The following is a 25,177-nucleotide window of genomic DNA, read 5'->3' as shown; positions in this document are numbered from 1 at the left end:
CTTTCTATCTAAATCCCATTTTTTTTATTTATCTTCATAAATATAGGAATTTGCACATAAATACACGTAGTCTGCTAAAATTATCACCAAACTAAAATTACAAATTCTTCTAGCTACAGCTAAATTATTTTACAGAAGCATCCATTATCTATTATAATTTCGAGAATCATCTAATTTTCATCGTAGCAGATAGCGCGCGAAGTTCGACACGCCTTGTCAACAACGATCGACGAGAATGCATCTATGCCCGGATCATGGCATTGTTCTAAACGTTCTGATGGCCGCATGCTGGTCAAAGACTCATTCATCGCTAATCCTCGGCTATAGCTGTGATTACGACGTGGCCTCGTCTTTATGCTGTGCACGATCGGATGCGTGTTTCTCCGGTTTTGCATCTCCACTGCCGGATACCTACACTGAGTTTGATCGAATACACACATTTGTGCACGTTACCTTAGGCTAAAGACGACATCATCTTTGGGTAGACTTACATGTGACGATAGAATAGGATAGTAACTGACAGTCGTCAGTTATCACAGATAAAACATCTTTGTATATTTGGTCATGATAACGATTTCTGGAGAATTTATATTTTTTAATTTTTCAAACCTGGAATTTTCTATAGATAGGAAATAATTGTTTATAACGATTGGATTAGTTAAAACTTTTTTCTGTAAAATAATTATTTATAACTGTTTGATTAATTTAAGTTTGAAAAATATTAGTATTTAAATTACTGCGGCTGAAATTATTCTCAACACGTGCGACATATTTTCCATTTATATTTCATTTCAGAATTCATAACGCGGAACAATCTTTTATATTCCGGTGTATACTATTCATCAAATTTCTTTTCAGTCAAATTTTAATATCCGTTTGAAACTAAAATTAAAATTTTTTAATTAATCGGCAAACTATTACGCACATGAGTGATTGCTGATAAGTATTGGGATACCCTTAGAAAATGAGCTTCTCAGAAATACTTAGAGACACGTTAAACACCTTAACAATTATTATCTGATTTTAAACTTAGGTTGCAGCTATTAAAATTTGATAAAGACGTGACTGTTCCATTATTCTTGTAGTTAAAAAATTCATATATAACTTTTCTATATTGAGTTAATTATGTGGTTTAAGGCTTGGAAAAGTCTACAATTTCTGAGAACTTCAAGTCTCAGGGAGGCGATTGATGTATCGTAAACTCAATCGCTGTCGCAAGATTTACCACGTAATAAAGTTTCATCCTGATTTATTGAAGTTCCGCTGTGGATCTTCTCTACTTTCCATAAACTGATTTTTATAAAATAATACATTTAATCATACTTCATAATTAATTTTCAATGATTTGCTAAAATGTGTTTGGAAATATGAACAAATCGAATTTATTTAAGAAAATATTATCCATTGTACACGAGTTGCGTTGTTAGTTTAATAACATCCTTAGTTCTTTTCTTAGTTCCTCTTAGCTTTTCTACTTTCTTTCCTTAGAGTTTCTTAATATTTTACGTTTCTTTTTACAAATTGCTTCTACCATTGAGCTTTGCATCTACAACGAATCTCTAATTTACCTAATAATAATAATAATTTTTACTTCTTTTTCACAAATATCCATACCTTTCTTTTTTCAGTAAAATATTCATTTAACCTCTTTAATAACCACATCCACTTTCAATTCCGTATTTGCTTCCAAATTCCGTAAAACATCCACATTCTAAAAAAAGACCTTCTCCTCTTTGCCAACGGAAAACTACCGCAATAAGACCACTGTGAATCGCAAGTAGTAAAAATCAACAGCTGGCGTACATACTGAAAATTCTTATTTCGTGAGTGATTCTATTTAATTAGCGTGTTTTCGATTCGATAACTGTCAAACTGGCACTTTATCGAGAGGCGTATCGTCAAAGGCACTGGGGCTTCGTTCAGCATTTGTCGAAGATCACGTTTCCACGTGGAAATTTGCGGTAATACGGCTCGTCAGATTCGTGACTATTAACAGGTTTAGTCAATCACCATAGCAATTATGTACATGCGATATAAACCTCGTGAGCGTAAATGGCGACGCGCGGCGCGGCAAAAGCGTGCATACGCTTGGATCTTGCCCTGGAATACGTGCAAATAGACGAAGAGCCATAGAATGACGTTTAATCAAACGGTGGCCAAAACAGACCCTGGATATGGACATGTCGAACGTGTCGCATCAATAGATTCTAATCCGCTTAATTATAGACGACATCTTTTAGATCGTTGGATCGGAAGTGCCTAACCGGCTCAGTGTTCATTGATTGCAATGAAATAAGCCGAGAGCTGAATTACGTAATAATTAAGAAATTAGAGTAAGATTTGTTTTTTATTGAAATTCCTTTTTCCTTAAATGACAGTATTAGGCGTGGAATTAATTTTTATATTAATTAATTATTAAATTTCACCTGAGACTAGCCATTGAGGATTGAATTTAATCATTTCTCTGCCATTTTGGTATCTTAAGGTCCAAATCCTAATATTTCTAATTTATGTTAATATTTATGAAACGCAATAAGCATCAATGTTTTGAATGTAAAAAGTCGATTGGTGGAAAGCGCTAATAAACACGACGACATCTGACAAGATTTATATTACCCATCTTAAAAAGATTAAAAAACAGATTAAAAAGAAATCGATGGATTTCAGTTCGCTTAATAATTATGGACGACAGGGAGGCGCAACAGGTGCGACGCATGATATCAAAATTTTTAAAACACGTATTTATGCGCGTCATTTTTCGTCAATCGTGGTTAGAACAGAGTTGCGCGCCAGGTATGCTTGGCTAGTAAAGCTGAGTATTAGACGTAACGATGTTGATCGATAGACTACGTTGGCTAGGTCATGATTATCTACCCTTTCATATGTTGACGTAATATCGTATGGACAGTGGTATCAGTGTATGAACAGCACTATTCCGATGATGGATGTTTGAAGATATGTATAACTGTTGACCAAGTGATTTCTGATTAAAGATCAGATTTTATTTCTTAACTAGACCCTGCACGTCTCTATAGGGAGTCTAGAAATTTCAGTATCTCAATATCTGTAACCGTAAAAAAATATATATATATATATTTGCTATGATTAACATTGTCAATATTTGTTAACTAATCAGAGTAAGAAAACTTTTCTGCTAAATAAAGACAGATGGATGGAGCGATGGAACGATGAGAATCGACAAAGCTCAAGGGAAGAGGAAGGAAGGCAGAAATGGTACAATTTGCTTGTGTTTCGAATCTCTGTGAGCGAATAAACGCGAATAAACACGAATAAACGCGAACGAATAAACGTATGTAGTTGACGATAATCATTCCCTGTTTAGATACGGCCAAACGCAGCACACCCTAGTCGATATTCTATACCAACGTGTATTATGTTCGCGAATGTACAAACGCGAGCAAATACGAGAGAGACGAATCGAAACGTGTCGCGTAACTCTTTGATCTATTACGATCGTGGTACAGTTCATCGGCAATTCTGAGTTATTTGATGGAGCAGAGAATGACGGAGGTTGGATGAGGTTGAATGATAGTGGATGAGATCACACCGATTACACCTTTTCGCAGCCATTGCGCGACATTTTTAATAAAGTGCTGGTCGCTCGATACGTCGGCGCGATGTTCCTATTTCGGTCTTTTGATCATTATGAAAAGTGGAACTGCAACGATAGTTAGATGGTTTGAAGGAAATTTTCTGGATACGTCGGTATTGACTGAAATGTATTTAACTCTTCTTGGTCACGCGGTGTATAGACGACCCCGATAAAAGTTTGAAGTTTTACCTCTATAATGTTCATATATGAAATACATACGCTTGTTTTTCAGAATTGTCTTTTTTCACAAAAATGAGCCTCTTCAAACATCAAAATGAATACCTTTTTCGAACGTTCATATATATATATATATATATATAAAAGATAACTTCAAAAGTTACAACCTTTTTCATTTTCGTGATCTTTTTCTTATATACGTTAAGATTGTAGCTTTTGTTGGAAGACCTTTGCCCTGTGTTTTACAATCTTCAAAGATTGTTTAATAATTTTTTTTACTTCGATCGGACGAATACATAAAAAATATAATAACTGTAGGTAGAGTGTTAACTGTCTTCAGAAGTGTATCTAAAGTATTTTATTAGAAATAATGGTGGAAATTAAATTCGCGACACGCTTTTACAATTCTCCTATCGAAATAGGGCTTAAGAAGTAACCAAGCTTACCGTGATACTCTTAATTTATTCATTTACCAGACCATGAAAAGTCTAAATTCGAATTAAGAGCTGAAGAATTAGGGATGTTTTTGCATGTTAAGAGGAAGCTGACGCGAGTTGCTTCAGGAAAGAGCCGTGTTTGAATTCGAATTCTTTCGAACTTTGGTAATTTAACGTGGTGTGCCGACTAATTCTCAAACAATGTGGTTTTACCGAGAATAAAGAAACAAATAAGAGGTTTATTACGATCTTAGAGGAAAAACAGGAATCTTTTAAAGGGAAAGTAATGATATATTGTAAGTGACGTTTTAAAGGCCACAGTTACGAAACACGATAAATTTAAAGTTAATAACTCATGTTCATTTTGGTAAACTGAACTTCGTTCGAAAGAGGATATTTAAGGCAATAAGTGAATTGAAAAGTTGAGCTAACTTTTATATTGCCATATTCATTTATGTGATTTATAGAAATTGGCGAATGAAATGAATTCGATACAAACATTGACATTTAATTAGAATTAAAATGGCTCGATCAATAAATTTTTAACATAAGGTATAGTTTGAAATATTAGAATTATTCCTTGGTAAAATTTGTACCGTACTCTGTGCGTGTAATGTTACATATGTATTTGAATTAGTTTAAAGACAAGCACATATTAAATGTAAATGTGTATTAACAATTACTTTGTCTATTTCAGGTACGTTACACGTATTTTTCACGGAATATGATCACAGTAAGCCTGGAAGTGATTTAAAGCTGTATGAACATTACGAAAAGTGAGTAAGGAAAACGATTTCAGCAAAGTAACCTGGCGTTGCACGAACATTATTGTGAGAATAACGAAAAATATATTATTCATAAAAGACATGCGAAAGAGAAATTGAATACTAACGAATTCTTTTCTTTCAAAATTAAAATTTCTGAAAAATAACTAATGAAGTCAATTAGTAATATGACATAAGAGTAAAAGTATTATATTATATATTATATATATTCACTAATAAATCAAGGGAAAATTCGTGCTTTGAGAGATGGAAAAGTATTTACAATTAGAAATTAATCATACAAGAAGTCTATTTCAAAAAGCAATTTTGCTAAACCAAAAAATACACTAAAATGAATCAAAAACTCTATCCTATCTTAAAAAGTTTACAAAGTAACTGCATCTACCAGTCTTCGGTTACAAGTTTCCAACGTCCAGGTTCTTCTTATTCAACTCCCTGTTTTTCAAACTTTTTCCTTTCTCTCTGACTCCGTTGCTCGCGTAATTACATCGAAATTAACCGAATTACACGGATGTTGACGCGTGCCGCGAGACAAATAGCCAGCGGAGCACCGCCAACATTTTACCGTCGTTTTCCTAATTTTCGATGGGACGCCAGGAATTTCTGGCGGCGTGGGCGCCGGGAAAGCGGCGAACAAAGTTTTCGACACGTTGAATCGTCCCCTTGTTCTCTGTTCGGCGTCGCGACGCGACTAACGCGGCGTCTCCAGCGTGTTTTTCGCCGCGTGCTTCGCTTCCGCCTGGCCTCGTCATTTTTCCAGACCAGGTGGAGACGGAGGGGCCTCGCAAGAACGCGTTCAAGACAAAGACGAAGTTGTTTTGCTTAATAGAAGTAGCTTCTGGATAATGGCGACGCGTCTTGATCCGTGGCGCGCGTGTCTCGAAAAGTTTCGTCGATGTTTCTTCCCTCGCCGTGGAAATTTCCCGACGAAACGCTATCTGTGAACTTGCAGAATCTTTTTGTTACGCTCTGTAAATGATAAAATTCGATCCTTTGCGTGGTACAGTGGAGTTGGGTTGCGGTGGGATAGGAATGAGCGGATTCTTTTTCTTTTTTTGTTTGAAGATTGGAAGTTGATTAAATAACTAAATAATTATTAAACAATTGGTTAATTACAATGAAAGTGTGAAATTTGTAAAAAGAAATTGATAGCTTCGTCTGATGAGATGCTGACATACCGTTTTAATGTTAATTAAAATATAATGTATTCTGATGTTTTAGTATCATTATGAAGGCAACTTGATTCAATGTGGAAGTTCTGGTTTCTGATGCTCGCATAATCTAAAAGTTAGATGCGATGTGATGATCGTGAGGTCGTGAAACTAGACGAAATTTAATATGTCAGTGATAGGTACGCGACTTTCATGCAGCTTGAGGCTGAAAGATGAATATTGAGCAACTGATTTGAATATGGAGAACATATGAATTTGTATGATACATGGCTGAATAGCCTTGAACATGACCGATCGATTTATGATTGATTCTGAGCAACTATTGTACATATTCTTCGTACGAGTACATACGCATCAATTCAAATGATTATCTTCATTTGAGGAGATTGTCTGAAAAAAATTAAGTATGAAAATGTTCTGTTCCTTCTTTTTGAAGCGATGCATATTCATCTCATACATCCTTTTATACGAGTTTTAAAAGTAGACGGACGAGGTTATTTCAATGGATTAATGTTCCTTTTAATAGCCATTTATACTTTCTCATATGTTTCAGAGAAAGAAGTTTCAGTTATTGAATACCCCGAATGGTAAAGTAAAAAGAACATGTATATTGTTAGATATGGAGCATGGAGATTGTTATGGATATTGTAAAAAATAACGAAGAAATCACGTCCGTGTCATAAACTCGACACTGTTCATTGTATTTAACAGCTGCTGGCCTCGTTTAAAAATAAATTAAAATATCGTGGTCTTTCTCTTTTCTCCCTTCTCTTTCCGCAAACGTCACGAAATTTCGCCATTCTCTGATTATGAGGCTATTTCGCGCTTCTACCTATTTTTAATTTCCCTGTTAAACGATTATGTATATACGCAGAAACCAGAACTTTCTCGTATTTTATTTATTCTTTTAGAGTAAAACAACCGCTGTCAGGAACGAGAATATAAAAATTCCACTATATTTTTGAATTACATTCATTTGAATGTTACTTACAAAACTCCAATCTATGTTACACGTGAACAATATTTTATCAGAAATCCTAAAAACTCGAAGAATATTAATTAAATTTATAGTAATTATATTATATATTAATATAGTAGTTAATAATTTTATTCGAAATTCTGACGAAACATAGATTCCAAGACCTGGCACAAAATAAAAACATAGTCCTCCATTGTTGGGCAAACATTTTTAAGCGTTTTCAACGTTCCATCACGAACAAAAATTAACCATATTCGCTGACACATATTTGCGTCCATCAAGTGAAACACACAGTTCTCGGTACCAATGACAAAACCTCTTTTCCTTCTGATTTATACGTTACGTTTGGAAAAAAGCCCTCGTCAGTGTTCGTTGTCGCGTGCGTACTAGCGATTCGTCTGCGGCTTTCGCGAATAAACTTTTTTATCCTCGCAAATCGACGTTGCCTCGGGGCTTACTAACTTATTTAACGTCTCGTAAACCCGTACAGTGTATATCAAACTGATGTAAAAAGATTTAAAAGGATTGTTCGACGTCACTCGTTTCGAGTGAAACATATTACCTATATTCCAGGCAATTTCTCGAGCTTGTTGTTTTATTGTTACAGTGAATGTCTCGCGAACGTACAGTATAATATGTCGTTTATTTGCTATAACCACGATACAATTCAAAATTTGTAGCTTTTCCGTTATTAGTATTCGAGAAACGATTATATTTCGCGCTTTCCAGGGGTTAATTTCTTCGAGTGAATTTCCAGAAGCTGCCACGTGAACGATATTGGCTAAATAATTATAATCCATAATTTAATATTGAAACAGTTTTTGAATTGTTGCAACTATCGTATAAGTTAACGGATTAATGATGAAATATTCAAAACTTCTCGCATACTCCAACACTTCTATTCGACGGATCGATTTTCTAGATGGAATGAAATTTTTCTATTGAGAAAATATATCGTAGCTGTAACTCGTATGTCGCTGCTCCGACAAAATACCGATCGTTCGGGCGAAAAGTCAAATACTTTCGCACGATCGGTGAAGAGACTTTATCAATGTCTTTGTACAGGCGAGAAAAGGGATATATCGGGAGAGCGTACTTTGTGCTTACGTACGATCGAACAATCGCAATTTATTTCGCTGTGCTATCTGTTCCAGCAAACGCGTATAAGAAAGTCTTGTCGACTTTCGGGTCGCGAGATAAAACACGAAAACCGCGATGGAAGCCGCGCGACGTAAAAGAAACATAATTACACAATGTTTGCCGCTTTTATGTATCTTCTTTTCCACTCGAGTTTATAATTTTTAGTGTTCAATGGCGACAGAATTAGATCTATAAATGCGCAAACTTTCTGCGAGATATTTATATTCGCAATATAAGAAAGTATTTATTTAAATAATTCCTACGTACATATTAACGTCTCTAATACGTCGTACAACTGGGATCATCGAATTTTCATTTCTTAGTATACTTCCATTTCAACGTATAAAAGCACTCTTAATATTTGAAGAAAATCTTTAGCATAAAATTGAAACCAAAAATCAACCATATCAACAACGATTTTGTCGTATCTCTCTCAAACCAAAGTAACTTATCAATAGCTGAAAAATATACTTGGATTGAAAATGATGATGAGCGTATATGAGAATCAAGGAATAACAACTAATATTTTTTTTTGCTATGAAAGTTTATACGAGGATCGTTCAGGAAGTAATACTTGTTTTGAAATAACAACGATACAAATGCATCTTAAAAGGTTTTCTTCATTTGTTACTTTAATATATATACCAAGTTATTTTTCATTGCAGTCACCAGGTATATTTGAACACTAATCATAACGTTGTACTAGTTTTTGTATACCTTCGTCATACAATTCCGCCGCCAGTTCACATAACCATCGTCGTACGTAGTCCTTTAAATCCTCGTTTCTTGCGAAGCATTATCGATCAAACAACTCTTTAAGTTTCGAAAAAAAAAAAAAGAAAAAGAAAATAGGAAATGGTAATCTGGCTCGTTCGATGCGTCTAGCGTTTGCAACAAAGTTGCAGACACGTTCTTGGGCCCGAACACTTACGATCACACACAGTTTCTCTAAACCTATCGAATTCCCGCACCTATCGTCATTCCAATGATTCATCAATGATTTTCGTACCGTAAACTGCTGTAATTCGGTGGTGAATTCCTTTTGCAAGAAAGTTTTCAGTGCTCGAAAATCGTAAAAGTGTCGACGGGATTTTCAAATCGTATCGCGATTTTAGACGCGTCATACTACGACAATATTAAATATTTAAACATAAAATTTGGCATGATTTATGTCGATATACGAAAGAAGCTCGGTGACCTTTTATAAGTACATTTCATCGTTTTACACGTTGTTTCTGTACGTAAACACGTAATACCTTTTGGACGATCCTCGTACACGCATATTAAGATTAAGGGATGATCCAATTAGCAAATTAATAGAAATAGATGAAGGCACGATTCAAAATATTGAACAATAGCAACTGAAGCAAATGACATTTGACATTCGATGTAAAAAATGTAGTAGCTCGTACCAGCAAATTACTCGCCCTGCTGATTTTGAAAATTCGTGTTCGCCTCACGAAACACAAGTATCACAAGCGTGACTTTCGTGATCCATCGTCGGTTCGTGCATATCGTTCGACCTCGATCAAACAAACTGCCAGAGATTGTTTCTCGAGAGGATAGAGGCGGCAGCCTAATAAACCTGAAATTATTCGAAACATCGTCTGTGAAAGTACTCCATCGCATCGGTTGCTCGTTTCTTAGATCGCGCGAACAATCAACATGAAAGGATTTAATTTGTTATTTCGAACAGGCAGAACCAGTTTATCGAAGATACAATGCATAAACTGATGCCAGCGGAATTCCAACACGACGTAAACTATGTTTCGTGACTCGCGGAATGGTAGTTACTGAAGCGTTTTGGAATATAAATCGAATGATTTTTCAAGTTTTTTGAAAATCGTTTAAACGATCGTAAAGCAGAATGATCAAATTGGATCGAGATAGGCGAATTGAAAATGATCGATGTCAAATATAATTTGACGAGACTGTACCTTGATATATTGAATATGCGTATACAAGATTTCGGAATAGTAATGTACATTTCGTAAAATTCATTTTCGAGCAGATAGAAGTAATAAATGTTTGAAGAAGAAATAGAAAAATAATATCGTGCGCTAATATCATTTTTGAGAAAGACTCTTAAGGTTATAGAATGCAAAAAGCCTAATTGTAATCGAATCTTTCTTCATTTTCGCTACGAAACTCTTGAGTAATCTAATAGAAAGATAGAATCGTACGTGAAATTATTTTCTGCTTGATATAAAGTTGCATGCAATTATGTAGCTGTTGATTTCTTGGAAGTCAGAGAACGCTCATGTCGCAAGGCAATAATACCATAAAGCGTTCCCCATTCGTCAAATGCATTTCTTCGAATCTACAGCGAAATCAGCACGGTATTAAGCTTAATGTCTGCTAGGTGCGCCTTAAATTCTTTCATCGGTCGCGTTTTAATCACTGAAATAAATTTAACGTGACGATATTAAAATTATTTTACCTTCGCCTGATTGTTACGTTGTAATTATATTCGTTGTGATATTCCTCAGAGAATTACTTGTCGCGCGTGTAACTTCACTGGAAACAAATATTTTTACGAGGAAACTTTTCCGTTGCATTTTTGATGTGCTTTTTTATGCAATTTTATGCAATTTCAATCCTTGGGATATTAGCGATGTTCTCGAAGAAACATTCGATTCTCGTTTTTATTTCCTTTGGCGCAGGTACGTCGAATAAGAAGAGAAGCTCGAAAAAAAGAAATGTAATTGGTGAATTATATCTTTTCAGAACTATTATAGAACCATTTTCAAATTCCGTTTGGTAAAGAAAACTATTCTATAGAAGCAATACGAATTACGTTATTTAAAGAAAGGAATGAAAAGAAGGAAATTCTGAAAAATAATACGATAAAAGTTAAGTTTGAACTCTTAGTATAGAACGTTAGAAAGAAAGTTGAGATTCTGGTGGAAAGGATCCGGTATTCGCCAGCCGTGTCACGGCTACACCATCGAGGGTTAAAGATCCCCCATTTTGTTCCACCTGTTAGAAGTTCTTCCGCGGAAGAGATTCAAAGTCGTTAGGAATTTTTCTCTGAACAAACGAGATCCTCGCTGGATTTTCTTGGCAATACTGAAATCTCTGGACTTTCTCGTCCAACACGGCACAGCCCAGCCCTTCTCTCGTGATCTTTGCTTACAACCAGGCTGTCCTGATAAATATTTCAAAGAACCGCAAGAATTTCCTGCTCTATTTCCCTCGCTGATTTTATCTAGCTGGTACAATGGTTCGCGTGAGACAGTTCTCTCAATTGCGACACGACTCACTTGATTTTTTCTTTTTTTTTTTTTGCATAATCTATTTTACTTTTAAAAGTGTAAATGTAAACCATCGACTACTGAACAAATAAATAAATAAGTATGGAAATATATAGAACGCAATATAGAAACAAAGTTGCCGTCAACGATTGATTATTGGCCGCGTTGGCCAATGGAAAAGTGTGGTAGACAATCGTACGAGCCGTTATTCCAGGCGAGAAAATATAATCGTGACGTTACTCGTCGACGAGAGTCGTTCGTCTCTCGGCGGAATACGGAAGAAAAGTCGATATCCGACGAGCGGTCGTCGGATAGCACGTTCTTGATATCGCTGGAACATGTGTACGTACATGTCCCGCGTGAAATAAGCGGAAAAGTCTGTGAAAGAAGGAAAGATAGACAGACAGAGAGATGGTGGTGTACTGAAGCAAAGGGATTGAGAACCAGGTACGCGACAGTGTGCAACGATAAAAGGGGAGACAGTTGCGAGGAGAAGGAGGTGAAAAAGTATTGCGGTTTATAATTCGAAACTGGACCGGAATAAGAATGGAAACTAGGTTTCAGCGTGATCACATGGCACCCTTTGATACACAGTATTATTCGAAAGACTTGCACCATTTCCAATAATGATTTCAGGATAGAAACACCTATTAACGATATTAATGGGCAATGCTTTTTATATCGACTTTGAAAAAGAAAGAAGATATTCCAATTCGACGAGTATACTCTTTCTTTTTCCTTTTTGTATGTATGTTCGCTGATTTCTTCGAAATGTCTCGACCAATCCAGATGATTCCTCTTGTATCTCGTAGGATACGTCTTCGCGTTGGTCCCATTAAAAAAGTTTCTTGGATTTCTCGTCTACCGTAAGCTACTTTTTTTTTCAAAAAAAACTAATTTTTGTTAGTAGAAAGTGCTTTCATATGGTGTTATATAGAATCGAATGCTTAGATATTTCTACGTGTCTACAGCAGAATGTCGGTAATTCGAATATATATAATTTGGAATCCTCTATACAACAACAATTTCGTTTTTTTCTCTTCTGCTCCGTTGTAAAAACTTCTATAAATCTAAATATAAACTTCCTTCATCTCGATTTATTTTCTCCGCATTTAGATGCATTATTTTATCTCTGCAACTCGAATTCGGAGAAGCTCGACCTCTACAAATCGAAGTTATAAGTTAAAGTTTTATCACCGTTGTCTCTGAAACTCGAAGCATCGTGTCCCCCTTTCCTCCACCGAAACTATTGTCCTTTGTCGCGTCTTTGCTACTCACATGCAAACTGATTGTTTTTTGTTAGTCCAGTCAGAAGCGTGTATGTAATGTCTACCGTTAGGTTTCTTACACGTCTCTGCATCTTTGAATATTTATGAATCGAAAAACCTAACACATGTGTAAAGTCTGTGCAAAATAAATTTTCGTTTGTTAAACGTTTCTTATTCGAAACTGCGTAACTCGAAGATCTAAACCCCCGAATGTTGTACTGTATTTTCTATTCAGTTCAGACAATCAAGATCCTACTGCATTTTCTAAATTACAAAACTATATAAGCACTCACAGTAGAGCTACCCTAACCCAAACACCCATTCTCCGAGCATAATATTTCCCAGTAACTGCTGCCTTTTTCCATTCCAAATATACACACATTTTATTAGTATAATATACTACGTATTCTTTCCTGTATTCGATCGAATGAATTCTGAAGATTAGGATTTAGTATGAAACTAACAGTGTTCTAAGTATCAAAATAAAATACGACACAATTAAAAAACTGGGAAGTATAAAAGAAAAAATCGAAACAAGAAGAATAAAGTAAAAATACACGGCGTTGGAGAAACCACAATTACAGAAATTAAGAAACAAAAACATGATATTACAAATTGTTCAAAGCACGTAGATTGTTGTGTTACTGGCAGCAGTAGAAAAACCTAAAATATACCGATGTAATGAAATGGCTTCACTGAGATAAAGACGATGATAACGACGAATTTACACGAATGGAAACAAATAAACGTAACCGGTAACGAAGAATAGCCTTCTCATGCCAAAGCATTCGTTCGAAAAAGGAAGTCGATGGTTCGTACGTTCAATGAGTTATGTGACTCGACAGCCAAAAAGGAAACCGTCAGTTAATCTGTATTCGTGAAAGTGAAATTTCATATGAGAAAAGTGATTGCTCTTTTATCCGAATAGTTTGTGCAATTAAAACGTTGTAGACCTCGGATCATGAATATACGATTTTGTAGGAGCTTTCATATAAAGTAGACGCAGGAACGAAAGGTAGAAGAGGGTTGAGAGGCCACTTTTTCTCCACGATCGATCTGGAACCGGTCATACGTGCAACATGCACGCGTGGCCGGTGTAACGTTGCCTCGGTGTTATCAAATTATTCCGCGTATTATCGAACGGATGCAATAGCGCTTAAAAGCTAACAAATCGACCGAGAGACCACGCATATCCGGCTTGACGCCGACAATCACGTCGATTATCCCTGCGGAGTCGGCTATTGGTCGGCCACGTTTTGCCCCTCGTTCTACTGTCTCGCTTTGATCATGCAATTAAATTTCAACGAGATATTCAATTTTAATTAATCCTCCTGTAACGGCCGTTCTCGTGGAATCCGTGTATAATTGAAGTTGAACGAGCGCTAACGCGATTCAGAAACCTTCGTCCTCTGTGTTCCTCTATATCATATATCCCTTCTATTCGAGGTTGCAAGTCGCCAATTATCAGGCTGTGTGTTTACTCGCGTGGTGTACCACTGACCGGAAATTTAGTTTTCGCCGAGGGGATTCAGAAAATATTTTAATTGCCGCGTGAAAAATTAATAGAACGAAGTGAACGAACTGTATGATTTAAAGATTACAATACGAAACGAATTGTTTTCATTGTCGAGTTCACTATACATTTTTATAAACACGAGATTAACCCTTTCTTTACCACCCATGCGGTTGCGAGTATGGTTCCTTTTCACGGGGTAGCTCACTGATTTTTTTTTTTTTATATATATAACGTTTATTGTCCAAGAAAATATATATTATATATGCATATTCTCAATAAACAAGGAGTGGGCAAGTTCACTGAGTTCTTTGGTAAATGATTTGATTGAATTTAAATGATTTGAACGATACGGAGGAATGTTAGAAATCGTAGAAGAATAAGAGAAAAATTAAGCTACTTTGTAAGACGAGATAGACTTCAAGAGAGTGTCTTATAACTTAGAATCCCATGGGGAAATCAATAACCCCGTCATTACTATTATTTAATTAATTAACACGTCGATAAGTTTGAATGTTGCAAATAGTAAAATAATATGTAACACGAAAGTGTTAGAGAAACATATTAATTTCTGAAATTCGTCATGGAGAGAACATCTTCTATTATATAAATTAATTAATTCTATCATATAAATTCATTATAAATTAATAGAATAAAGAAGTATCGTAATTTGATTGTTATCTTCATTTACAAAAGTGGTAACATTTCTCCAAGAAGTTTCCAAACTTTCAAATAGTTCTCAAATTCAGATTCTCAATAGGTAAATATCAGTCACTTACAACGTGAGCCAACGAGGGCTTTTACGACGAGAATAAGGATATCAGAGTGGCGCGCAACGTAGAATGCGAAGGGGTTAAGCAGTAGAGGACTCATCGTATGGAAAATCGAGGAGGACGCGACGAAAGGGATTTTCCATAGCTTGTTGGAATGCGAAATTCGAGGATAAATCGATCAACTTGAATCACTGTGTTTTCCTGAAACTATTCCAGTCCAGATTTCGACAAATTTTCTTCTTTACGTAGCCATAGAAAGTTGCAGTTTTATGTAACAAGAAATTGTAACTAATGATTTTATTGTCCTTATTTTAGAAATTCTGTACACTGTCCGATAGCAGGCCAATTCGACGATGCTGCGAGTTTCTCAGTCGAGTTTCTTAATGCGGCTGTGCGCGAAACTAGCCGAATCCGCAGATCGTATTCCGCAAATCCTCGGGAGGTATTGAAAAAGTGGCGATTCTTTTTGCAAACGAGATCTCCGTGGCTGCGAACTGGTATAACGGATGCTTTCATTCGATTCCCGTGACATCAGATATTCGGTGAATCGAATGAACGAATTGTAAAAATGCGATGACTCAGTGGCCGCGTGTCGCGGCGCGTACGTTATTTTTCGCGGCGTTTTCTGTCGACCTAAGCCAACCTGTCGACTAGACTTCCTTTTGTAGGTTAAATTCGTCGTCCCAACGCAGTAATTTAACCCTTAACGCTTTTAATTGTGAATATCGACCGGCAAATCCAACTTATTCTCATCATACTTCGACTTGCAAGTTTTTACGTGTCAGATTTTAAATGCTACAATATTATTAATGCTAAATATTAATATTAAAGTCATTCAAAACAATCTTTATTCATCTCAGAAGTAATATAATTTTGATTACAATATGTATAACGCCGCACATCGATGATGATTGAGAGACACACTTGGAGCGTTAACGAAACTGAGATGGAAAGAATGTTGGTTGTCTTCTATTCTGAATGTTGTAACATTTATTGTTATTTTTGATATTTCTATTCGATCTAATCTATTTTCTCATATTTATAGTTTACATACATATCGATATCTCAGCTATTAAACAAAGCGTTCGCAGTATAAATTTGTTTACAAAGACGGAGATATAATAATATCTCTTACAATAAAATTGGTTAACAATTGAATAAAGTAATCGTAATTCTTTGATAATGGTATTTTTCGAAAGAAATTTTTGATCTGGACAGTTTCCAAATTATTTCGAGCGTTCTGAGGAATCGGCGGGTGGACTGCGGCGATATAATGAAGTTAACTGTTTGTTCGAAACGATATTTAGTAATTGTAATGTCAATGTTCCGCATACCAGTAATGGTATAAATCGCGTGCAATCGATTACGGTCATTGGTAACACTGTTTGCCATTATATGCAGCCACATTAATGACGCACGAAGAATAAATGGCGACGATTATGCATCGTTGAATAACGAACCACGATCGAGATATTTGATTTCCATTAGTACGATACGATAAAAATAATTCATTAGATTGATGTTCCTGCTTTGACACTCGGTGTTATCGTTTATAATTAATCGGATCGATACTTTCTCGATACTATACCAAGTCTTTTATTAAACAGTCCAAAAAACTCGTAGCGAAACTTGAGGAATATTTAATTAGAATTAGAGTTTTTACCATCTGTACTTTCGCGAATTGTTTCTTAAGCTTTAGCTTTTCGAATGATCCAATAATATCCGCTTTTACTGCCATAATAATAAAATAACAGAAAAAAATCAACAGGTTTCCATTCAATTTAAGTTGCTCGTTTGAGCTTACGATATTATTTACGATATTATTATATTATATACAAATTTCTAACAAAGTTAAAAATCATCTTTATAAAAGAATCTTCGTGGAATTACGATATTATCGAAAGATAGAGATTTGACGAAGCACAGAATAGAATCATTGTAAAAACTTTAAAGTACAAAGCAATTCGAAGTGCCGTAGGAAACTCTTTCTTAAGAAACTTTATCTACTGTTACCTAAATGGACCAGTTTTAGTAAACGAAAGAATGGAAAGATGTTAAACATGCGTCCAAACTTCTTGAAAATTATTGCTTTTAGATTGTTTTACTGCAAATGTCGTAAATTATAATATTCATTTATTTTACAACTACGACCTTAAACATTTCAAACAGGATATCGCTTCCTTTGGAATCCTTTCGATTTTCAAGCGACTCGTATAAATTATCCTTCAGAAGGAAGAGCTGTCGAGCGTCGCTAGAAATCGTTTTCGTTGGGTATGTTTCGTTCGTTCGACCGAACGTTCTGTCTTCCTGTCGTTCCTACGATTGTCAGTTGATAAAAATTGCAGTCAATACAGCCGTAAGCTCTTAGTAACCGTAACCAAGGATATCTGGTTTGTTAGGAGAAATCGGTTCGATATAATTGATAATTTTGAGCCTCATATGATGTCGATGACTTTCGATCTGTTGAGGTTGAGGTTGACTGATTGAAGAACGAGTGGATGAATTTGTAATAGAAAAGTATATTGAAATAATTAAAAGTATAAGTGTAATGTATAAGTATAAGTTTATGCTGATTCAGATCCTTACTCTCTTAGTGTTACTAGACAATGGAATGATAAGGAGCACATTCATATATTTATAGCAAAAGGACATTACCAAAAAAGTTAACCTTATAGCTTTAACTAGAGGCTACAGGGAATATAAATAGAAATCTGTTAATTAGTTCCTTTGTTCCTAGACCTTGCAATCCAAAACATAATGTGTATTATTCAACACAATAATACGCACCTTTCCTTATTTAGAATATTTCTACGTAATAGCAGTTTCCAGGATATACATAAATAAAGATGTAGTTTTTCTTGAAGTAATTACTTCAACACGATCAAATCACCAAAGATCAAGTTTCCAAGTAACGTTTTCTAGCAGTTTGATAACGCGCGATTCATTTACTAATGTATGATCAAACTTAATACGAGGAACAATGAGGAAAGTTATAAATTATAAAAAAAATTGTAAAGCAATGAGTTCCATTACGAGTTGAATTTTAAAATAATGATTATTGTATTTTGTATTTTATTAAATTCAAGTTTCCTGATTTTCTCTATTATAGATATTTCCTTGTGATGTATGTATACTATTTGCATAAAACACGGAACTGTTTCGTCTTACTAGATTTGTCAAAAATGCCTACAATTTCAGCCGTTATGTAATTAGCGGAAGTCTTCGTGAATACAATAGGAGGGTTAAACTAAATACTAGTGCTTCGTAGGTGAGCTGCGTGAATGCTTGTTTCACTTTCTACGTAGACTCTTCTAGCCACGTATGCAGGCCGCATCATGCACTAAGAGAAAGTGGTGTAACATCTGTAAAGCAACTATTAGCAGCAGTCGTGTCGCTCCGAATTTTTGTAATTTATCAAGCGAGTAATTTAAAATTCGTAATTTATTAAACGTGAAAGTTTGATTAAAAGTTACATCCTAAGGCTTACAAGCAGAAGTATTATGAAGTTTTAATTCTTTTAATAGTAATACGAATTATAATAATTACGATAATACGTAGGAAACTATTAGTAGCAACATTTTTTGATCGAACTTTGGCGATTACAAACTCCTCTGCCATTTTTACAAGTAAATTTATTAGTCTTTCGTGACATATACTCATTTACCGAGCGTTTAAGTTATTTTCATGTAAGTTCCGATGCCTTTTCAACGTTGATAACAAACTATGCGAACGCTTTAGCGATCCGCCATCTACAAAGTCTTAACAAGACACACCGCGTTTCATTGTGCAAAATTATGGTAACGTTTTAATTTTCTTTACCAAGAATTATTCCCGGATAATGGAAATTAGCACGCGATGTGCTACCGTGGAGTAAGATTACGTTTTCTGATCGGCTCAAGTGAATTAAAATGCAGCTCTTTAAGAACAATTATTACTACAATTTAGAATTTATTACTTCATAGCGTAAATGTTTATCATATGTTCATTGGTATTTACTAGTATAATAACTATTCTAAATATTTTGTAATCTAAAATAGATATCGTTGAAATCCTAAAGAATTTTTCCAAATAATTTAACTTGGACTAAAGACGATTTAAATGATAAAAGAAAAATGTATTGTATCTTAAATTTTACCTTAAACGTATAAAAATCCACAATCTACGCGCGATTAAAGATTTTACTGACTGGACTGAAGAGTTACAATATTCTTTAACTGTTTGATTTTCAACGTTTCTGGAAGTTGAAAATACAACCCGTGGAAACATGGCACGTAAATCAGTGGCCAAAATGTTCCCTTCGAGATAGTTTTCTGAGCACAAGTATACGCGAGTGCACAAACTAGGAATGGAGTATAATTCACGAGCAATTCAGGAAAGCTAATGCCTGTTGGTTTAGAAAGTCCTGTTAAAGCCTTTGATTATGTGCGAATTTATGACATGTCGGTTTCTGCTAAAAGTCAGAAGCCACACTTCACGAATGAACAAGCAGATTGTATAACATGTATAACATGAAGTTTATTGTGCTAACATACCTACATACGCGTGAAGTGTAACGATATGTCTATTGTCTAAATACAATTATTTAATCAAACACGCAACACTGGTTCGCTTAACTTTCTACCATGTTCTTATAACATTTATGAAGAATATCAACCGTCGACCAACGATCGTCGAAATAAATAGTTCTCAACATCGTTGCAAACGAATGAATATCATCTTGTATTCAAAAACTCCGAATTATTGTCCATACGTACACACCGTTTCCGAGTGTGAATCTTAACAACCTTTTCCATGCCGTGAAACGTAAAACGTATTCACGTAACGCGGAGAATTTACGTGTCCGGCAATTAACGTTATTCCGGGTTGGCTGAAGATAAAATAATTGCTCGATAGTGAACGTAGGCGGCGACTGTCTAGGCGTATTTTTACTTCAGTTCGTGACAGCTGGACGAGATTAATAGCATCCGAAACACAGGCGCGATCATTAATTTCCTTGAGCTGCAAAAAGGCGGAACAAAAGTCAACGGCGCTGGCCTCTTGGCAATTAAAAGAGACCGCAGCCCACTTAACGTATCATCGCGCCGTGCATCTTTTTTCGAGACCCGTTTTCACCGCACGTTTTTCCTCCGGTGTTGACCAGTTACAAATAACGAAGCCACCAACGAATCGTCCCCGTGACGTGCTAATTTCCCACGAACGCCGTTTACGATCTTAATGGCGCGAATTTGTCATGGTTGATTTCGAACCGTGGCTATTTGCCAGTCTAACGACGTTCTACATTTCTGTTTTGCGGGAACCAGGTGTTTGGCGATGTATTTAGGCGCGCTTCTGCAGACAGTTTTTAAAATAATAGGAATATCACGAATTTTGAGAAGTGAACGTACGTGGTACTCTTCAAAGGGTAAGGGTAAACTCTTCCAAAAGGGTTTGGAAGATAATAATAATACACGTGTAACAGTGGAAATATAAAAGTGAAGCATATATATATGTCGGGTTCACATTATGATTAGAGTTAGGGGCGTAAAACGAATCTTCATTTGGGTTAGACATTGTTGTTATGCAATAGAGAAGATATTTACTAACACAAATATGATTATTACAGAATTTGACAAGTAACCGTGGTAATTAGATACTCGAGATGTTAATGACAATGATCCTGAGTTCAATAACAAATCCACGGTCAACGGGATAACAAAATGCGCTTTTTTCCAAAGTCCAAGTTGTACTCAACTTGCTTGTTTACGGTACAAGTATTATTGAACTAACTCTTTGTTAAAACGTAGAATATTCGCCGAGCGTAAAGACGCTATGTAACTCGCTAATGAAACCTCACGAGAGAATGACTTTCCGTCACGATGATGCTGCAGAGGAAAACTATGATGGGATGTGTTTAAGGGCACGAGATCATCGGATTCGTCGACGAAAACCTTCGTTCGGAAGGTGAGGGAAATGGACGTTCCTGTTAATTGGTTAATTTCTATGTTGGTGTTGGTTGAAGAAGGATGCTAACCGCCCTTGAGAGAAAGTTGCTAGCGGGAAGCGTCGTTCGTGAGAAAAGCAAATTTCCCATATCTTCCCGGCGTAGGTGGTAGATTTAGGGACTATTAGGATAAAGACTGTTTGTTCGTTTGAAGGATCTAAATTTATAGCGGATCCTCAGGCTAGCTGAACATGTACTGTGAAGATGCATCGACATCTGGTAATCATCTTGCCCGAAGAATAGGGTCTGTGTGTGGCGAGCCACGGGACAGAAACTGTTTGAATGTTTACTGTCGCGTGCCGCTACAACTATTTCTTTTAAGTAGGGCTATAGAATTACTCCATATTTCTGTTAAGTAAAAACGTTCATCCCGTGACCGCGGCTACGTTCAACGACTAGTTGTCGCCTCGAGCCCAAGCTCATTATCACAAATCTTGACTTGAGACTAAAATATTGAGAATTTTCCGAAGAATTCCAAAGGGAAGGCCCCAGTGTCCCTTTCATCTCCGACATATACGTACATTTAATTTAATTATTCCCAAAATAATCTCGATTCTCCAGAATCGACTGTCTGGTTTATCCTAAGGATGCACATTATTACATATATATAATCAGACGATCGATTCTGGAAAATCGAGTTTATTTTGGGAATAATTAAATTAAATACAATAACAGTTAATAACAAATCTACTATTAATTTTACATGGACAATCGAGAATCGATTTTTTAAGTCCTAAATTGCCCTTCTTCTCTCGTGATCTATTCTATTCGGCAAATGAGTGCCGGTAAAACAAAGCAAAAGTAAAAATGTCGGTTGGCGGGTAGTTTGAATTCTATAGAATTGTATAGAATTAAATGTTCTATAACTTGAATTACATGTATCAATAAACAGAGAAAATGGTACAAACACTTAACAAATTTTATCAAATTATAAAAGTTTTAATAACCGAACAACGAGATGGTTGCAGTGTACCCGGGTTAAGAACCACTAGTCTAAAAGAATTGGAGTGTTAAAAGTACAGAGATCCTTTGGAAACTTTGTTACCGCTTCGGTCTTACAAATCACCAATAAATTTCTGTGAAACCGTGGACCTATTTCCAAAGTCCATAGAGCCTCAGAAATGACCAACGATGCGAATCTTATTCTTGATATTCGATCGCTGATATTCTACGACGCTATGTATTCGCAATATCCAAGATTTCAACAATAAAATGCTGTTTCTGAAACTTCAATACCATTTCCACTCCGCCGATCATCAACAAACTTTTCCAAACCAAATGGCCATTTTTAAACTTGATCGAACGACAAAGATTACCGCGAAACATTCACTAGTTTCGTCCATAACCTATCAGTGATACATTGAACATAACCTCAACGGAACGATCTAGAATCTATAGTCGAACTTCAGAGGTCGCGTCGAAGCTAGCGCCATCTACGCGGCCATTAAATGGCCCGTAGGAAACGTTCCATCCGTTAAAAGCGATATCCAATTGACTAGAACTCTCTTATTGTAAGCTTCTGATGGAAGTGGAAGAAATTTCTGCGGAACGTCGTGTGGAAACAGGAGTACATCGATCCCCGATATGGACCATATCTGTCCTATTAGCTTAGGAACTCTGGCGATTCACGAAATCTGTAGGTGACATCACGAGAATCCGGTGTAAAGCGAAACCGCGATAAAACGTATATTCCGACGCCATTCCCGACACCGAATGAAACCGGGCGAATTTAGTTCCCTATAACTCGTTATGGTTTCTAGATCTCATTCGTAGTTGCCCGAGAAACTAATTTCATTCGGTTGAAGTTTATGGTTGGTAAGCTAGAACGGCTAAAGTATGGCGAATATGTCACTATGAAAAAGATTTGCACATTGTGTGCTGAGACCGCCACGTTATTTGTTCGAAGCTTTAGTCATGCTGCCTGCGATCCATGGATTATAATTAATACTGCACCGTATTAGTCTTGTTTGCACTTCAATGGACAAAAAGACTTTTAATATTTTTAATTCTAAAAAGATGTTTAAAAAATTTACTTTATTTCAATATCGTAATCGTGATAACGGTTATGAAAATAAAAATAAAAATAAAAATACTGGAAGGATAAGAATGAAATATTTTTATTGTGGGGAACGTATTATTTAAAATTAAGCATAAAATATGCATCATCGGGGTGTAATATTATAAAAAGTATAGCCTGTATTATTACAGCGAATTATTTGATCAAAAGTGCGCTTAATGAAGTCCCGTCTAATAAAGATTTCATTAAAGGGAAGTTTCTAAATTACTTTTATGAAATTCGCTAACTTCCTTTGTAATACCTTAGAAAACGGCGAACTTTTATATTACAGGAGCCAACTTTTTTCTTTTTTCCTTAGAAAAAAGATGAGGATGCCTTTGCTTTTATCCTTCGTCCCAAGCTTCGTCTGTTGTTGATTTTTGTATATTTTCATGTGCAATTAATTGAATCTGACGTGTAAGAATGTCTGTGGCAATATGTATTTGATTTTCGAGTCCAATATTCTCAAGCCTTTAATCCAAAACTGTAAGCAACTAATTATTTAACTTCATTTAAACAATATTTCATAGGATAAAATATTTCACTATCATTGAATAATACAGAATGTAACAGAATATTTTTAAATAAAATTTAATCGTTAACATTTTTTTTCATTGAGTTGAATTTTTCAAATAAAGTATTAAATAAAGTATTAAAGTAAAAAAAATACTTGCTTAACACTACCTCGTGTCTGACCAGAAATGGATGTTATATTTCAATAGATAATATTGGAATATGCATAGTTATGAGATATTTGGTTTTACTATTCGATGTAATTTTTGTACCTTTTCTGTATTTCACGCTTGCTACGAGTACATAGTTGAAAAAAAGGATATCTGAAGAGATGTGAAGAGATACAGAATGAAGAAGAAGTGAGGAGAACAGCAGTGTGAAGTACACCGTTTTATATGACGGATTGCTAAGTTAATAATAAACTCATTCATTTTTAAACAGGTTTTAACGATTTTGCAAAAGGTCGATCCTCCTAACTGGTGTAAACTGGCATTTATCGGGAGTTTTATACGTTAAAATAGCCAGGCAGTGCAAAATTCTCGAGTTCGTGCAAAAGTCGTTCGGAAAAATAATTTTCTCTGGCAAAATTACGTTTCTGCTTCTTCTTACACCTGTAGGACCGTATTGCTGGAAAAACAGAGGGAAAAAGAAATTTACAAGTTACCCTTTGGCCAACGAGAAGCGACAAATACCTTTGCATCGAATCGACGTGGAAAGGAACGGTCTGATCGTAATGTTCACCCGCGCATTAAAAGTTTTAGTGAGCTCGTAAAGATTGAATTTACGACGGGACAAAGTTACTCTCTCAACTTTATCGCTAGAATTTTGGTAAAGCTACCCGACCAGCAATATCTCCCTTTCCTCGTTGTACACCGTAACACACACTTAGGCATCTCAACTTTTGCTTTGACAACTGTGTATGCTAATATTAGTTCCTCGTCAGTTAAGTTATTCGATATTTAGTATTGATATGTAAAATTGATATTGTACGAATTAAAGAAGACATTAACTTTTGAATAAAGAGGAATTGAGCGTGGAGGAATTTTACAAAAAAGAATTTCTGAATGAGACAGGATCAGGAAGAGAGGCAACGAAGAAAACCATAAAGAAGAGAAAAAGGGAAAAGGGAGGGCAATGAGGATATATTAATTTGTACCAAAAATAATAGGTCTAAGATGTGTTTATATTTAATTGTTTAATATGTTTCAGTTCAAGTCGAGATCGATGTTAAGCTTACTTTTGGTTTTAATTCTAATCTAGTGAGATTATAAGGACAGTGAGATAATTTGTGGTGAGAATAGTATAATATGAGACGAGATATCGTAAATCCATGAATCACAAATAAATAAATAAATAAAAGCAAAAAAAATAATTTTTTAATAAAAAAAAACAAGCCAAAATCAAACAGTTTCGTTTTGCTTTGAGTGGTACGTGACGACGTAAGATTGCGTGAAGCACTTTAATCCCTCGATGATTTCTTTGATCAATTCACCTACTCGCAACTGTGACCATTAATT

General features: G+C 35.5%; 1 protein-coding gene and 1 long non-coding RNA gene across 3 annotated transcripts in view; both read left to right on the top strand.

Moving 5' to 3' along the window:
- LOC126864181 (furin-like protease 2) overlaps positions 1-25,177 on the top strand; it is a 412,400-nt gene that overhangs the window by 112,797 nt on the left and 274,426 nt on the right. The gene's annotated exons all lie outside the window — the stretch shown is intronic.
- LOC126864185 (uncharacterized) overlaps positions 1-25,177 on the top strand; it is a 90,702-nt gene that overhangs the window by 29,860 nt on the left and 35,665 nt on the right. The window contains exon 2 of the long non-coding RNA XR_007689088.1: positions 4,925-5,003. This is a non-coding gene — a long non-coding RNA (uncharacterized LOC126864185). The remainder of the gene's footprint in view (positions 1-4,924; positions 5,004-25,177) is intronic.

The sequence above is a fragment of the Bombus huntii genome, chromosome 3 (assembly GCF_024542735.1).
Source record: "Bombus huntii isolate Logan2020A chromosome 3, iyBomHunt1.1, whole genome shotgun sequence".
NCBI lineage: Eukaryota > Metazoa > Arthropoda > Insecta > Hymenoptera > Apidae > Bombus > Bombus huntii.
This window is presented reverse-complemented; position numbering and strand designations above follow the sequence as displayed.